This window comes from Orbicella franksi, chromosome 4 (assembly GCF_964199315.1).
Source record: "Orbicella franksi chromosome 4, jaOrbFran1.1, whole genome shotgun sequence".
NCBI classification, from domain to species: Eukaryota; Metazoa; Cnidaria; class Anthozoa; order Scleractinia; family Merulinidae; genus Orbicella; species Orbicella franksi.
The window spans coordinates 19,262,789-19,280,509 of NC_138148.1; the positions used below are offsets into that span (position 1 = coordinate 19,262,789).

Below are 17,721 nucleotides of genomic sequence, written 5' to 3' on the forward strand. Positions count from 1 at the left end.
CATATTTTGATCTAAAATAAGGCAACGATTTCAAGAAAAACGCCACACACACTGCACACACCGCACACATCGCACATATGTATCCCTCCCCACTTCCCTGCTCTCCCTCCAGGTAAAGCTAAAAGGTGCTTTTATCAAAACAGCGTGTAGACTGCTGAAGCAATTATAATCTTTCCACGAGTTTAAGCAGGTCTCGTCAATGATGACCCTGTATTTGGCTCAAGCTCAAGATCGATATTTGTACATGATCCTTTGATATTCAAAACGAATATCGATGGTTTTGTACTTGACAAGTATTTAATCATATTTTACGATCGAATCGATGTCGACAACACACACATTTAGGAACATAAAAAAACTCCCACCTTAAAGTAAAAACATTTGTGCACAATTAAAGCAGTTTCTGCTAGCTTTAGGATGAAGAGTCCAGCCTTCTAAGCTATTTCATTTCTTTGAGGCTGTGAGTTGCGGCGAAATGCACGTAATTTGCTACAGCCAGTTTTGCATTACGTCAAGAAAGAGACTCCTTGGAGATCGTGTTGTGTGTGAGCGGGCGGGGGTCAAGATTACCTTTCACGAAAGAAAAACGATATGTCCTTTCATAATTGATGGGAAGTGAACGTGCAGTTCACGTTTCACGAAAAAATACAGACATGGGGGCGAGTCTTAATCAAGACGTAACATTAAAAAAATACGTCCCTTTGCAACAGGCCACGTTCGATATATCAATATTCTAACATGGATCCGAGGCTTTCGGTTCAAACTTGCAATTCCCAAAAAAGGCTTGGATAAATAGAAAACACGACGAAATATAGAAGTTTGCCCTGAAAGTCTCGGAGCCATGTTAGAACTGACTGGTATATCGAACGTGGCCAATTACCGGAAAGTAAAGTACGTGGTTTTCACGTTTTCTGAGAAAAAGGACACATTTGGAGGCGGCGGGCGTCTAGATCACATTACACGCTGAAAAATGAGCCATGTCACGTTTCAAAGGAAAACAAAATAAGACCATTAACAAATCGTGGGGAATACTTTTTACGCCATCTTTCATAGTCACGTATTCAACCTTTGCGTTTTCATCCGTGTGAAACTGATCGCCCATATTGTTTTGTAACATACAATAAAGCAATCAACAAAATCACTGAAAAACTGAAGTTGATGAATAACGTTACGTAGCATCACCAATTGTAACGCAAGGCTGCGAGAAAATCGATCTAGTGGCACTGAGTCGCGTGGAGGTCAGGCCGGTGGACAAGAAAAAGGCATGTCGGGCAACTGTTATCGGCTTCGACTAGGCGACGAGAAGTTTACAAAGTAGAGTGGCTCAGTTCAAAATTAGTAAATCCATCAGAGCAATATAAGCTAATATAGTTAATGTAGTGTGCACAAAGAAGTGAAAATAAAAAAAAAGATTCACTTGTTTTTCCTTACTTTGTTTTACGACTATATAGCAAAAAGTCAATAAAACAACCCGTATATCTGAATGGAATGACGCGTAAGCCAAATATGACCAAGGTTAATTAGTGTTAACAGGCGGCTCAGATGGCTCTCGATTGGAGAATATTGAAATAGCAAAAAAGTACACATTTTTCCCCTCATAGCTTTCTCTGGAAGCAAGGTAACAAAAGTTTTCATCTGATCTACAGTTCTGAATGTTGACAACAATGGCGCAGGAAAACAACACAATTTAAATGTCAGTTAAACAGAGAAACTACAGTTTTGACGAAAACCGGCCATATTATAGATTTCACCATATCATATCCATGTCTGTCTAATCGACCGACGTTCGGTGTTATTCCCGGATAAGCCGCCGCAATGGGGACTACAAGATGCCTGAGTATGGCGAGCGGTAGATAGACAGGCTGCAATTTTCTCCCAGGCTTTGGGAAATGATGTCATTTATCTTATGTTATTTATTTATATTCCCCTTAAACTTGTGGGATTTTTTTCGTTTTATTCAATTCCCTAAGCCGCGGAGCCAAGTCAGAATTTAATATCGAAAACCCATATAAACCTATTCCTGTCTGATATGGCCAATGTTTACCACAAAAAAAAAAACAAAAAAAACAAACGCACACGCAGAGACCAAAAACCACAAGGACAAAAACGTGACGCGGCGGTCAGTACATGTATTCCAAATATAGTACTCTCGGTGACTTGAAAATTTCAATGTGCCACATTTTAGAGAGGCTAGAGACTTCATGAGTTCCCTTTCAGGGCTGATGATCAAAGACTTTTGCTGTTGTAGTACTGACCTTTGTCTGTTGACAGTATTCTCTTACTAAGTCGTAAACTGTTTTCATAGAGGGCATTAAGAATACCCTACGCTGCTAGCAATGTAACTTTATCTGTTATACAAGTTTAAAAATCAAAAAGGATCCCTTCAGGCACGTTCAAGAGAACATATGCATGCTGAAATCTGGTGCCAACAGTGTCCCAGAAACTAGGGTCAAAATAACGAAAAAAGTCTATCAAGAAATAATGGGTAGATAAATACGCCGGGCTCTAGGCACACTGCTGGCACGAGAGAAATCTAAGCTAAACATGGAAGGAGGGTTCTAATGACATTATAGATTTAATTTTTACAAACAAAAATAATAATAAAATAATAAAACCAGATGAAGAACGTGCCAAATTGGCATATTGTTTTACAATATCAAGGATATGTGCCGGACATACGGTAGATGAAGGGCAGGAAGCAGAATTTACTCTTAAAACAAGATGTGCACGTGGGTTGCCGGTGGAACCGTAGGACTGTTTGATTTAATATCCGCTCGTAGACAATTTTAAAAAAAAAATACATTAATCGCTTTCAACTAATACATAACTGTTGTTTTCTCTCGTTTATGTAACAAAACAAATGGACGATCAGTTTCAATAGACGGGAGCGCAAAGGTTGAATACGTGAATGGTCCGTTAATAGTCTTTTTTTTTCTTTACCTCCGAAACGTGAAAAGGACCCTCCAAATGCCTCCCTCCATGTGAATCGTGAAAGGGAATATTTTTTTATGTCACGTTCGTGAATTTTACCTAGACCCAAACAACAACAACAACCATCTTTGATTTGTGCTCTTTTAGAATTAAAAATATAGGAAGAAAGATAAATAACAAGAATAATAATGATAATATAATCATAATAAAGATCTTTCAACAGGGAGCCCACTTCACATACATGTGGTTTTCAGTGGGGCCCTGCATAACTAAAATTGCAAAAGCTAAAGAAATAGTAGATTAAAAATAATAATAACATTTAACCATTGTACTAATAGAAATATAAAAAACAGTAAAAAAAATGATAATTAAAAATCAAGAAATACCCCTAATTCGACATTTAAAATTAAAAATACTGATACTGTTCCTAACTTCATCGGGTAAAGTGTTCCATTCATTAACGGCATTGTAAATAAAACGCTTTTGTCCCCAGGAGCGACGGGATGGAGGCTCACAAATGTTGTCTTCACTTCTCGTATTATACCCATGAATATCTTTAAAACTAGAAAAATTAAAATCCCAGTCAATTAAACCATTTAAGGCCTTAAAAATTAAAATTGATTGATTAAAACCCACCTTCCAAAAATGTCAAAAACGTGAAACTCTCACTTTATTTTCTGTCATTTGTAAAAGGACGTGTTCTTTGTGTGTGTGTGTGTGTGTGTGTGTGTGTGTGTGCGTGCGTGTGTGTGTGTGTGTGTGTGTGAAACGTAATCTAGAACTACGCCCGATCCCCTTAAGCGCCCCACTTCCCCCACCAGCGAATAAGACAAAGTGGAGTTTTTGGTGACATTATGCAAAACTGATTGTAGCAATTTGCGCAAAGAAATAAAATGGGCTCAACTCTTCATCCTCAAGCTAAGTTTCTGGACTCCGCCATCTAAACCTTTATATGGTGGTGTACAAGTGTTTTACTTCTATGCAAAAGGCGGCAGTTTGCTGATGTTCATAAATAATTTAAGTGTGCTCGATCTCAAAGTATGATTACATAATGCTTCTCAACTGCAAGGCCCATCAATATCTGTTTTGAATATCATAGGATCGGGTACAAATATAGCTTAATATGGAACTTCAGCTTGAGCCAAGCACGGGGTCATCATTTGACGGGCTTCATCCGACTGTGTTTAATCACATCTGTCTGATATCGCGGAAAGTCCGGTGTATGTCTTGAAATCGTTACCTTGTTTCAGCCACAAAAATGTGATTTGCCAGAACAAAAATGGCCCTAAGTGAGAAAAACTTTTAAATGGACTTCAAATTTCAGATTTTAATGAGGCGCAGAAATAGACTTTTTCGAAACGTTCTAGTTTCCAGACCAGAATGCAAAGCTTGAGACAAAAAAATCTATCCGAAATCCCTTAAACCGTATTCTTCGGCGCTGCACGTACATATATAGGGAGGGCAGCTCCTCATACTTTGTGGGAGAAAGTGCGGTAGCGTTACGTGACAGGGGGCCAGAACTTTGCTGCACGTATCAGAAGTCCACTTCCTATTTGGAGAGCAAAGCTGAAGTCGCGTTCTTGTCAGTTTGGCTCTGTATCAAATATCTATTGCTATAAAGGTCGCTGCTTTAAACGGAGCGTTGCATTTAATATCTTGATTGCAATGGTGAAGTTTGCAATTCATATTCTATGTCTGGCCTGGTTGTTGACAGTGACGGTAAGTTGATTAAGAAGTTTATTGCTGTACTCGTACCATTTCGCCTTTAAACATCTCATATTGTTTTTTGCCTCTGAAGACATCTTTCTTCATTCTCGTAACTAGCCACATCCTTTGTTACGAAGATGCGAAATTTAATTGCTGCGCCACAAGGACTTTAGCATTGAGCTTTGAGAGAACATAAACTACGTGTTGTGTGGCTGATTCAAGTGCTCTAAAAGTGTACTTTTTTAAGGATTCTTATGAGAAAACCTCCCCAAGTATACGTGATGATATCTATTCTCTTCCTTTTACTCAGTTCACTGATAATGCCGGCAGTTTAGGCTTACATTGAATCTCATATTGATTTCACGATGCTCAAGATTGCACTCAATCATAACAGTGCGTGTATTGTCATCTTATTGCTCTTCTGTTTCATGTTTGAGTATGCTCCGAGCTGACCTTTTAATGGTAAAACTTACTTCTCTTCTAGGTTCTTTCGTTGCCGGCGGATAAGAGAGGAAAGAGAGGTAAATAAGACTGTAACATATGTCAGGCAGTCCCAGGGGAAGGGGAATACTCCATTATATGGGCTATATAGGTATGTGCGGCCCCATGACCCCAAAGGGTATGGCTTTTTACCCGCTTTGGTCAGAAATAGAGTATCGATTTTGGTCGGTTTGGTAGTTTGGTTTCAAATAGAGTTTGGCTTTTTCACTCTTGTCTTAAATTGGGTATGTTGCGTTTTTAGAAGAAGCTACTTTTTCGTCATTCGAATTTTTGGTCAGGTCATAAAGTGGTACAATGATCAATTTTTACCCTTTGAATTTTTAGACTAGTCACATAGAATTCCAAGAAAGATTAAAAACACCTTTTGCTGTTTGCAAATATCTGCATTGGTTTTTGGAGATATCTAAGTTTAAAAATTGTTTAAAATATGCAAAAGAAAGGAATGATGACGTCAAACACTCAAGCAAATATTAAATCAAGAATATAAATAGAGCCATCTCCGTCAATTTGCGACAGAAACCATTGGCACTTAATAGGCTTTTAGTTCCACATGCAATGCAACACACCTATGGCTATAAAAATTTCAGTTCCTATGGCAACTCGCTCTTTCCCAGACCCTGCCAACCATATTTCAATATTTTAGTGATTTTTGGCTCAAAAAACATTAAACAAGGCCATGAACTCGAACTAACTTATTTATAAGTTTGGTGGATCATGCAGACAAGGAACCATTAGCAAATATCAATATAGCGCAGTATGTATGTTGTCATGGTAACAACAATGCTAGGTTTATATTGTGGAGCATCTCCAGTAGAATCATGCTCTCAAGAATCAAATATTTCTGATTCAAATTGGCTGAGGTATCTTTATTCATCATATTTGATCAAAATCCGGTTGAGTTTATGACGTCATCGCTTAGCTTATGTGCATATTTTAAAAATTTGAATATCTCTGGAACGAAAAGAGATATGTAAAAATAGCAAACAGCGTTTTTCTTCTCGTACAGACTACTTGTATATGTTTTAAAATGGCTTAGATAGGAAAGACGCGATTTTCGTCATAGTACCACTATAAATAGGGTAGGGAAAATCACGGATTTTGAAAAGTGGAGAAGGCCCTGGGGACGAGGTTGTGGTCTGGGCCGCATACTCCCACCCGAATTTCTGGGAGTACGTCCCCCGGGCAGGCAGTGTTTTGGTCGTGGACACACTATGTAATTATCTAGCTCAGGCAATTTGTCAATTTAGCCAATTGTGCCGGAGTAGATCGCAACTTGCATAGACAATACATGATTTGATATAAATTGTGACGTTTTCTTCGTCTCCGGTTGGGGCACGTGTCTTGTCATACAAGATATGACAGGACGGCCGCAACAAACGATGATTTCCCGCGCTCCACAGCAAATTTTCTGGTGTTGTTGTTGTTGACGGGTTCTTTTTTAGCTTTGCTGGGATAATACTTATAATATACTGTTTTAAAATGAATGAGCCTTGTATGCGTCGTATGAAAATAGCATTGGTTACTAAGGAAATTCATGTAACGCTTAGTCATAAAGTCTGATCGTTGCTCAAGTAGACATAAAATAGCATTTTTACTACTTTATAATGCCTGATGCTCCAATTATGGCTACCATGCTTCAAATTGTGCCTAAATTATTCATGTTCAATTACGGTTAAGGACCTTTAAGTCATAATGTCTCTTTGCTGTTGACGGTTTCTTACGCCCGATTCTTTTTCATGGTGAATGCACCTTGTCAATACGATTGCTTCCTTTAATACCAAAGCCGCCAATGGATGCCCAAGTGATGAGCTGTCTAACTTCCCCTCCAAATACACTGAAGATCTTCAAAAGCGAGTTCTGGACAGAATTGTCTTCGTGGGAGTCAACAAAAGAGATTGGTTAATAAAACAGCGGAACTTCAAAAGAAGGCTCACAGGGGTGAGTGGCAGATTGAGCCTGTGATTTGAATTGATCTCTTTGGTCATGAATAAAAACATTTTAAAAAGAGGGGAAAATGGACCATGCTCTCTCTCTCTCAACATTTGAAAAATAATTGATTTTAACAGGGTCTCTTTAGACCTCGTCATTATAATCATAAACTTTGTTTAGCCTTGAATTTACCGAGAAGAATCGCTGCTAATTTTTTCGAGCTACATTATGTTAGAAATTAGAAAGAATGAAAGACAAATTAGAACAAAACAGATAAATTTATGGAATATTACTAGCTCTTATTAACCGAACAGGAGGTCTGTATATATGGGAGAATCTTGACCGAGTACAGACCGAATGCAGTGAGGTCTGTACACATGACCGAGGTAAAGATTCTTCCGTACAGACCGACTAGCTCGGTTAATAAGACGTTTATTATACGGCAAACAAAAACAATTTAATTCGTTTAATGTAACTGGTTTGTACTAACTGACATTTTGCTTGCGAACGGCGATGAGCTGAATTTAATTCTGCCTAAGTTTGCTCGTCCTCTTTACTTTTTTCTTCTCATCAGGCTTCTTGGCACTTCCATAAATATATATTGTTAGAAGAGAATAGTAAATGATTTTTCATTTTATTTTGCAACTTTTTCACTGTGAAACATTACCGGTCTAGATGTCGGTCTAGATGGAAAAATCTAGACCGCTTTCAATATTGATTTCAGCCAATCAAATTCTTGAATTTGGTAGTTCTCAGTCCTTTTGAGACAGAGCCATATAATAAAGGACAATATTAATTTGCAGAAGGTGTTAAAATCTGTAACAGTGCGATATTGATTTGGAAGTGCATTCCAGGATTTAGCTGCCCGTTAACTAAAAGAATTAAGGCCATAAGTAGTTGTACATATTTTAGGCAGGGTTAGAATATTAGTTCCTCTAAAGGAATAAGTGCTGGTTCGCACACTAAACAAATCTTTTTAAGTATTTAGGGTATTTGACAAAATTGAAGATATTAAAAGAAAAATATTTAGCACGCCCCTGTTGGCCCAGTCTGTAGTTCCCGCTCTTTTACAACAAAGACTTATATTGATACAGTAAATATGTCTCCCACGCTACTTCTTTTTTCAATGAAGCCTGAATTTTGCCATTACTTTCAAATCAACTTAGAATAAAAGAAGGCAGATCAAAAATTTCCTTTTTGTTAATATTTCGATCTTGGTATGTTGTTACATGTTAATTATCCGAGTCGATCTCAGTGAACCACGTGCTCCTAATGTTATGCCACTCTGCTGTTAAACGGCACAAACATTCACCTACGCTAAACAGCTGGGATTTTCTTGCAGTGGGTATTCCAACGACTGGATAAAAACAGAGATGGTTTGGTTCACTACAACGAAGCTGTGACGGGAAGATGGAGTCTGCGAGGTTCAAGAGTGTGCCAGATAGCTTTCCTTCAAGAGTGTGATAAGGATCAAAGCAAGAGTGTGTCAAAGACGGAATGGCTGAATTGCTTCTAAATCACTCCAGGTGACAATATTGAAATCAATGACTATCAACAGGAGCCATAATCGGGGACGGAGACCGTAAGCCTTGGGATCCGCGCGTACCTATGATATGGGACAATTTTTCTATTTTTAGAACAAATTGCGCCATCCTGACGTCATATATCCGCGCGGATCCACGCACATGTCGGGGGCTCTCGCGGGGATGTTGTCACGTTGCGTGATCAAATGGTGAGAGTTGAGACACCTTGAGAAATTATCTTGCATATTTTTCACAGCGATGGCAGGGAATAAGGCAGGGAATACGAACCAGGGCGCTTATATGTAGCTCTATGCGCTGAGCTTATGGAAAAGGTGGGTTTTTTAGGGTCGAAGACAAGACTTCAATCTCGCGCTAGGAATGAATAATAAATAAGATCTGCTCGCGCTAATTGTAAGCTTACGCGTATGTTTTTGCGTTTGTTCTGACTTACGAATATAGCAAGAAAACTCTCTACTCAGGGTATCGAGTTAATTTGTGAGTTTCTCAGACAATGGTTAATCATAACCAAAACCTGTTTTGATGGTTTCTTATTGTTTCTGCTTGTTTGGTGAGTTTGCAAAAGTTTTTGAAAGGAAAGTCTGACGCGTACAATTAGCTCATTTGCATAGTGCAGCTCGTGCACTTTCAGGTCCGAGTCGGTGTTTTCGATTGTCAACAAATCTTGACAAAGATTTCTTTAGTTATCTTTTGTGCTGAGGTGCTGCAACAAATTTCACGAACGCAAAAAAGGCTACTAACATCATGTGTGTTTCTTCAACATAAGCATAGTGAAGTTTTACACTGCGAAAATGAAAATAGACAAGAAGTTTTGATAACTCGATCAACAAAATCGAAATCGTTATTCGAAGTTGATTAAAGAAAGCGTCATCGTAACTTTGCTGATTATTTCTGCTTTATTTACATATTTTCAGCGTAGCTTTTAATATGTTGTCAAACATTTATCAATCTTAAACATATTCAAAAACTATAGCGTTTTTGTTTGAGTTCGATGTACGCTTTCACACGAAAGTGCGGCGGAAGTACAATTTGTCATGTTTACTGACTGTACAAAACACGCATCGGCGGGCGCTCTCATTCATCGACAACAGAGAATTTACTGGATTTTTACGCGAATAAAACTGAGCAGTATCTACGGACGTAGCGTTTGTGGGCCTTGATGAAACATCAAGCGTTGCTTACAATTCAGGCGAACCTCAAACTGACCAAACTAGCAATTATTTTGTTTTACTTTTCAGTCGCGATAGACTGGCAATTAAATTCCTCGCAAGCGTGTGGCAAGAGGAGCTAGGAAACTATGATGTCCTGAAGCTCTGCTATATCAAAATATATGCAGCTAGTTTTTTGCTGTGTAATGGAAAAGCTTTTAATCTTCAACATATGTGAAATTTAAAGTGGAATAATGTACAGCTCATGTAAAAGAAGCATCCGTCGGAACACAGCTTGGTCAGCGATATACGTATATAAGCTTAACGCGGAACATACCTAAATTCGACACTGTCTTACTTCACTCAAACTGGAGCAGCTTACGACGAAAATACTTAAGAAAAATTCCAACAGACGTAAACGCGTTGAGTTGTGCGCGCGACATCCACAAAATTCCTCGCAGCATGTACGCGCGTGTGCCGCAGGCGATGGCGCAATTTGTTCTAAAACTAGAATTATTGTCCCATATCATGGGGACAACCCCAATACTAGAAATGACGCGCGCTTACGGTCTCTGTCCCCGATTATGGCTCCTGCTATCAATCAGGACAGTAGATTGTGGAGTCTCGATTTACTTGGTTGTGTTGGTAATAATATGCTAACCTATGTAATAAATTTCCTCTCTTCTGGTTAGATTGCAATAAAAGCTGTACCCGTGGTCAACTTGACACTGTGCTTTGTCAGTGCAAGTGTCCTCCTGATGGTGTTATCCAAGGACGGGTAGTGACGTCATCTGGAGCCCCACTTCGGGATGTCGGCATTTTATTAGAACTCTTCCCTTACACAGAAGTGGCAAGAACCAATAAGAGTGGGCACTTTTCAATCAGTGACAGGTGTGAAAATAAATCATATACAGTGAAGAAGAACGACTACATTCCACTTCGACTTGAGGGTGGCATCAGAGGTGCCAATCCGCTATTGATCCAGCTTGAAGATGCAGGTATGTTGATGGTTTGCGACCCTGACAATAACAGTTTTAATAAGCATGTATTTCAATTATTTCAGGTTTCCCAAGATGCACCTTGGTTGACTAGATAGATCAAGTAACACATGTAAAGGACTTACGAATGTGTAAATCTAAATAGTAATAGAGTTTTTTATCGCTTAGCATCATCGCTCAGTGTAGTTCATCGCTCGCTATTGAACACTCGAAATGTGGTGGAGAAAATCAGTATTACCACTCACTAATTAACTTTAGGCCTAATAGATGATTTCTGCCAGCCTGGTTATATGCACAGCATCTCGCTGGACTTCCTTTCTTTTTCAGAGCCAGCTTACATCACTAATAATCCTAAGAGCAAGACGCGTATTGCAGGGCAAAGTGTGAATTTCACTTGTGAGGCAGAAGGGACACCACCAATTGAAATCAGCTGGTAAAGCACTAAATCATAGTTACGTCAACGTGGACATTTGGCAATGAGTCAAAGTGAATCTTTGTGACAAATTAAACGTATAGAGCTCTGAAGGATTTACGTGAAACACATAGACTTTGTTTGAAGTTACAATTCCAAGGAGTATTAAGTATCTCCTAACAGGAGGTGTTCTGAGGTAGTGTTAGGCTCGATGGAGTTTTGTTAGTTTAGACGTTTACGATCCTGGAAGAAATAGCTGGGTGGTGTGTACATCATTTCTATTTTTGCTTCTTTAAGGTACCACAATGGAAGGCGTTTACCGGGGTTAACCGTGGGAATGAGATCGAGCTTGTTCATTACAAATGTAAATAGAGTTCAAGGTTTGTACACCTGCAAGGCTACAAACGATTACGGATCAGAGATGTCCTCTCCTGGCGAGCTAAAGATAAAAGGTAACACGATTTTTTCAACGGTTGCTTATAGCTGAAATTCTTGAGAACAGTCATGGCATAAGCATGGAGTGCCACGTGTTTTCACGTGTTTTTCTCATTGAGTTATTTTCCTTTTCAGTTGCATTTCGTCTTACTATTAATATACAAAGCAGATAAGAAAAGGTCATTTGTGGGCACAATTAGATGAAAATGGCCCTACCACCTGTGCACATTTCCAAAACATCCGATAAATACTTTGGTGTAAGGGGGGAATTGAATGTTACCTTTTGTCATGCCATTTGGTGGGATTCTCTAGCATGATTCAGCTCTTATTATCCGTTCGAGGTTTCACACAATGATAAAATACTATCACAGGTTTGGATTGAAAGGTCCTCCCATGGAATTCTAAGAGTTTTTGAGTGATTTTTTGAGATTTATGCATGTTAAAAGGCAACAAAAATGAAACCGGGTGGATTTACGGCTTTTAGAGTAAATATATGTAAACGAAAATTATTAAGATTGAATGAAGATTGAAAATGAGATTTTTAACTTAATAACTTTTATTCATCCTTCTACCCTCATTCTGTTTCATTAAACCGCAAATGCACGGCCCCATTACTCTTTAGCACGGTCTCAATTTGACAACCACGTATTAGCTAAAGCTACAAAATAAAAAAACGTTTTTTTTTTATGTTCTTGAAATCCAGAGGAAATCTTAGACACCTGCAACCGAACACCAAGCAGTCACATCATAAAACTTCCACAAGGATGCCGTGAAGGGCTCACGGGCAAGAACACCTTGGATATTGGCCAATGTTCTGATGAACCGTGTTCTCAGAGTTCATCCCTTTCGCAAACTTGCGCCGTTAATGAAGATTGTTGTTGCAGCCCTAGAGGCAAGGACTACCAAGAGAGGGTTTTGATAACTTGTGACGGACGTTACAGCGAAATGATATTTTACCGTGTCAAAGAATGTGGCTGTAGCTCATGCGTGAAAAGGGAAACCGCAATAAAAGGTGAACAGCTAGTCATTACCGTTAATGTTACTGTGCTCAATTGTTTAATTCATAATCGTATTAACGTAAATTACCGTTCTTTCATATCTCTAGTATAAGCTACGAGGGAACTATTGCTTAGCAACTCAGCTTCACACACACAGAAAATGATAATTAACCTTTAGTTACCCTCGGCAGTGTTTATAGCACAAATGCTAGTAGGCCGAGCAAACAACTGAAACATATAATTCCAATCGAACGTAGCATTGTTAAGAATCCCTTTTGGCCGGAGGAAAACCAGTTAGTTATTTACAAGCAAGCATGGCCAAGGATCTGAACTCTAGTCTGCCTGAAAGTTCAGAAAGTGGTCAGAACTCGAACCAGGGACCTCTGGATTGCGAGTCCGACACGCTGACCACTCGGCCACGTTGTCTCCAACTACACCCAGTTATGCTAAGTAATTTTCGTTTAGCTGGTCGTTTTCATGAAATTTTTCCTTGTTGAGAAAAGGGTGGTAATGAGTTGCAGAAGGTAAAGGGAACTTTAACAGTTTCACGGTACTTTTTCTGCCTGGTTCAAAGGACTCATCACCAGAAAATTCTGACATTGCCTTACAGGAGAAGTTGTAGGTGGCCATAATCAAGTCCCAGTCAAGAACGTCAAAGTTATCTCCAGAAATAAAGTAGTTGATAGGACCAACGAAGAAGGAAAATTCTCCTTCGTTGTGACTGACGACGTGGACCGTTTGACAGTCACATTTCAAGATCCAGCAGATCAATTTTCTGACACTACCCAGACCATGCCATTTCAGAGGGGCAGAACTGTAGTCCACCGGATATTACTACAGAAGGAGGACCCACCAGTGACATTCGACAGTAGCAAAGACCTAAGGGCGCCTCTGGGTCATGCTGGGGACAACATGGCGGAACTAGAATTGCCAGCTGATAATCTGCTGGATAAAGATGGAAAGCCATTTAAAGGTGAATTTCAAACCTAGGCGTTTGTGAAAAAGCTATGTTTGCTTGTAACTGCAAGCGCACACAATTGCCTAAACGCTGTTTTGTTTTTGTTTTTGTTTTTGTTTTTTCTTTCCTTCTCTCTGGTCTACATTTCTCGTATTCCCCTGTTTTCTCTCATGTTTTAGTAGAACTCTACCAGTATACTAATACAAATGCTCTAATCTGATTGGCTGAGCGATTGCACACTATCAGCCATTAGTGTACAGTGGCTTGGTGTGGTCGACAAAATTGCAACGTTTCCTCGTTTCTCCAAAGTTTTGAAAGAACATTTAGAAACAAATGGATAATCAAATTCCTGACAAGACTAAAAGGAGGGCATTTACGGTTTCTTGAATAGAAAAACCTCGAAATTTTTGAAAGAAACTGACAAGCGCACTTACACAACTGCACAAATGTCAAATTGACAATTCACTCCGCACGAATTCTCTAAAGCGTGATGTTTAATACTAAGATCAGAAATAAATGGAATCGTTATTTGAACTAGATTTCAGTTAGAATTCTACTAAAACAATTAAATTATTCGCTCTCGATTTCTATGAGAAATCTCGAGCTCATAATCTAATTGTTGTTAAATACTCGGGGTACTAAACGACGGTTTTCTTTAAAATGTCTTAAACGCTCTTTTCGTCCTGGTCCACATTTCTTACAGTTTCCTGTTTTCTCTAGTGTTTGGTCGACTGCACTGATCGACGGTATTATTTTCAATGCTTTAAAAGCCTGAATTACGTACGCTTAAGGCTATTTGGAATTTTTATCTCTTCGGTCATTCTAGGGGATCTTATATGTTCTAGAGGATCTTATATGTTATATGTATAACATGCATCAGCTGAGGTGACGATTCTTTTAAGGGGGAAGGGGATTAAAGGCCTATCGAAAAGATAATTTGTGCTCTTGAAAATTTTAGCCTTAATTTCGGCGCTTGTAATACGTGTAAATTTTCCCCATCTGTAACCATCCTTGTTCCTTTATTGTTTATTTTTTTCTCTTTGGTGTTTTTCTTACTTATTATACTACTGTTTTCTGGTTTTCTGCAATATCATTTAAATATAATTTTGTGTTTTGCCAAAATATCTCAAAATACCTTGACTGAACTCCTTTAATTTACAATCGGTTGTTGTTTCAAAACGTCACGATCCTCGGCCATTTATTTTTCTCTGCACTTTAACATGACACCAAACAAAACATATGAGAAGCAATGAGAAAAAATGAAACATGAAGAGTGCAATGCCGGTCAAAGGAGCTGGAATAAGACATTTTGATCTTTCTTTTCCACAGGTAAAGCAAAGCTAAAGGTCAGTTTAAGAGATCGAAGAAACTCCAGTGACGTATTCTCTATGCCTGGAGATTTCACAACAGTTGACCAATCAGGAAGTGTTCAGCCTCTGAAAACATACGGGATACTTAAAGTTAAAGTTGAGGACGAGAACAATGAGAAACTTGACCTTGCAGGAAATATGAAGATTTACCTCGATGCTGATAAGGTTTTATGTGACTCAATTGATAGTACCACTGTTATATTTGTAAATTACTGTACTTTAGATAATTTAAGATTGTAAAATGTACCCGTTAATTCAGTTGTTTTACTGCAAGAGAGTTTTAATAAGCTACTTTTATTTTTACTTTTATTATTATCAATATTATAATGGAAAACCCTATGAGTAGCGCTAGCTAGTATATAGATGCTCTTGGACTAGTTTGCCATAAATATGATAAGCATGATCTGGAAAAAGCCAGGGGAAAAGCCGAGGAAAATTCTTTTGTTACCAATCTTAACCCTCAAGCGTGCGCAGGACGCAGGACGGGCTGGGAGGATCAATCTGCGTTATTTTCAATCCAACGGGTTGGATTCAAGAGGACGTCGTGTGACGTTCGTCGTTTCAAGAACATCCATCTTATCGCGTAGAGCATCCCGAGGGCTAAATATGCTTTACTACAAAGATAAATCAAGAGACCTTCACTCACTCCTCCCTTCCCCAGCGTCCCTGTACTAAGCTTGGAATACGAGTTTAGGCAGCTTTCAAATACCTCCGGGTTAATTCGTCTCCCTGCCTTTTTACTATACTTTTTTTACTTTACTTTTTTCCTCTCTTTCCTACTTACATTTAAACTACTTTTTCCCACCTCCCAAAGATTACCTTACCAAGGAATTCTTCTGGAGAAATGGCGCCATGGTTGTGGTGGCTTGATGAAAAGACCGGAAGATGGCGACAAATGGGAGAAATGAAGCCAGCTGATACTTCAAGGACCAAACGAGCAGAAGGTGGCAGGAGGTTTTATGTCGGGGACATTCAAACTGACAAAATATCATATATCAACATCGACATCCAGTGGAAACGCTGTTACGTTCGAGCTCAGGCTTACACTAGGACCAGTGAAGACACGTAACCCGTCATTGAAGCCGAAGTCACGTTGATTGGCAAGGAGAATGCCAATGAGGAACAGTATTATGGATATACCAAGGCGATCACCGATAGAAACGGAATAGCTTGTATTCCAGCTTGGTGCGATTCTTACGTCGTTTTACAATCAAGGAAGGTGTCGAATAATGTAGACGGCAGTGAGCGTGTCTCTCAGTTAAATGCCGATGACCAGGTAACCCTGGTGAAGCTGTCGCCTCAGTTAGAAGCATCATCTATTCTGGAAGGGAATAAATCGACTTCGTATCAGTTCATAGCAAAAGTAACTTCGCAGGCAGGGCCCATATTCGCTGGAGACGAGATGCACAAGTGTCGCGATGTCAGTGACACTTTGGTGGCGTTTGCATTTTACTTGGAGGAGAAAGAAATCGAAGTAGATGCGTTCGATGATTTTGGTTCCTTGCCACCTGGCCACCCACTGTCATGGTACACGATGGATGTTAGCAAACTAAAGCAGGAACCGAACAAGTGTTTCATGAAAATGAGAACTGTAATCTGGGATGGAAAACAATTTCCTATGGTATCAGTACAAAGTTTCACACCTAACCAGCAGATCAGGTACGGATTTTCCATAAAAGAGCAAACACCCACTCAGGAAACAACAACTGTGGATGATTACTGGAATTACAAAGTGGCTTATGCTTGTGTCGAATACAGATGCAGCGAAATAGACAAAGACACGTTTCTTGTTGTAAATCTTCTCCCAGATTACTGTGTGTTTCCGCGACCGATTCCTCCTCTCCGTCTCAAGAAGCATCAGTATGAAAACTCCACTTTCACTTTCACCTCGCAAAGAAGTACAGGCTTCTATGCTCCATTTGATGTGTCTGACGGTAAATTAGGATTGTATGCAGGGCCTGGGAAAATTGCAGAAGAGCGGTGCAAGGCTGGGGGAGAAATTGCTGTAGGAGAGGGCGTAAGAAAGATAACAAGCGCTGGATACGCAGTGGAAGCCGCTAATGCAATTGAATGCAATCCGGATTCATATCCCCCATGGGCGGAATGGGAGGATCGATAGGAGGGCATTGGTCCAAATGGAGACTTTCTTCCTTGTCAATGAATAACTCTCATTGAAATGGTTCTTCTAATTGCATCGAGAAAAAAATAATTAGCGAGTGGTAGAAGACAATTTTTAGTGCTCAGCGTGTGTTGTTAAACCCACGAGAATTGGGCCTCTTTAAATTTGATTCATTTTAAAGTTGTATTTTAAGCTTTTGATTTTGATTTCAATTTTCTTGATTTTTATCAAAATACTTTAAAAAAAAATAAAAAGTATTATTCAGTTCGCTAATTTCAGAAGGCATATCTCCTGTTTTGTTGTAAAATTGAAATATCTTCCCACTGTCCTCGCTTATGTGTTCAGGAGGTTGGTGGGCACAATCTTTTAAAATCACCGATGATGGTGTCACGCAAAATAGAAATCATGGGGTTGAGAGGGAGTGCGTTCGTTTGGGATGATCCGGAACAGGATCCATAATCCAAGCTAAGTTCAGTCTCGGATTATGGTACATTAAAGGTACGGATGGATCTTTAAGTGCGTTGCTTTGAGGTTGTCTATTACCTCAAGCGGTTTTTTTTTTCCGTTTTGGCTTTTTTCTGGACCAACACGAATTCGACGCACATAATCGTGCAAAATAGATCAAGAACAATATCCAGCAATCCTGACGGAACAAGCGTGGCCAATAACAGTTT

General features: G+C 39.2%; 1 pseudogene across 1 annotated transcript; it reads left to right on the forward strand.

Moving 5' to 3' along the window:
- The first annotated feature begins 4,596 nt into the window (after positions 1 to 4,596).
- On the forward strand, positions 4,597 to 17,168 carry LOC145485595 (cartilage intermediate layer protein 1-like; annotated as a pseudogene). The gene is made up of 11 exons (XR_014049211.1): positions 4,597 to 4,650; positions 5,123 to 5,159; positions 6,923 to 7,077; positions 8,411 to 8,594; positions 10,450 to 10,755; positions 11,083 to 11,188; positions 11,465 to 11,619; positions 12,306 to 12,614; positions 13,211 to 13,573; positions 14,888 to 15,093; positions 15,743 to 17,168. The product of XR_014049211.1 is annotated as a cartilage intermediate layer protein 1-like (transcript).
- The last annotated feature ends 553 nt before the right edge of the window (positions 17,169 to 17,721 follow it).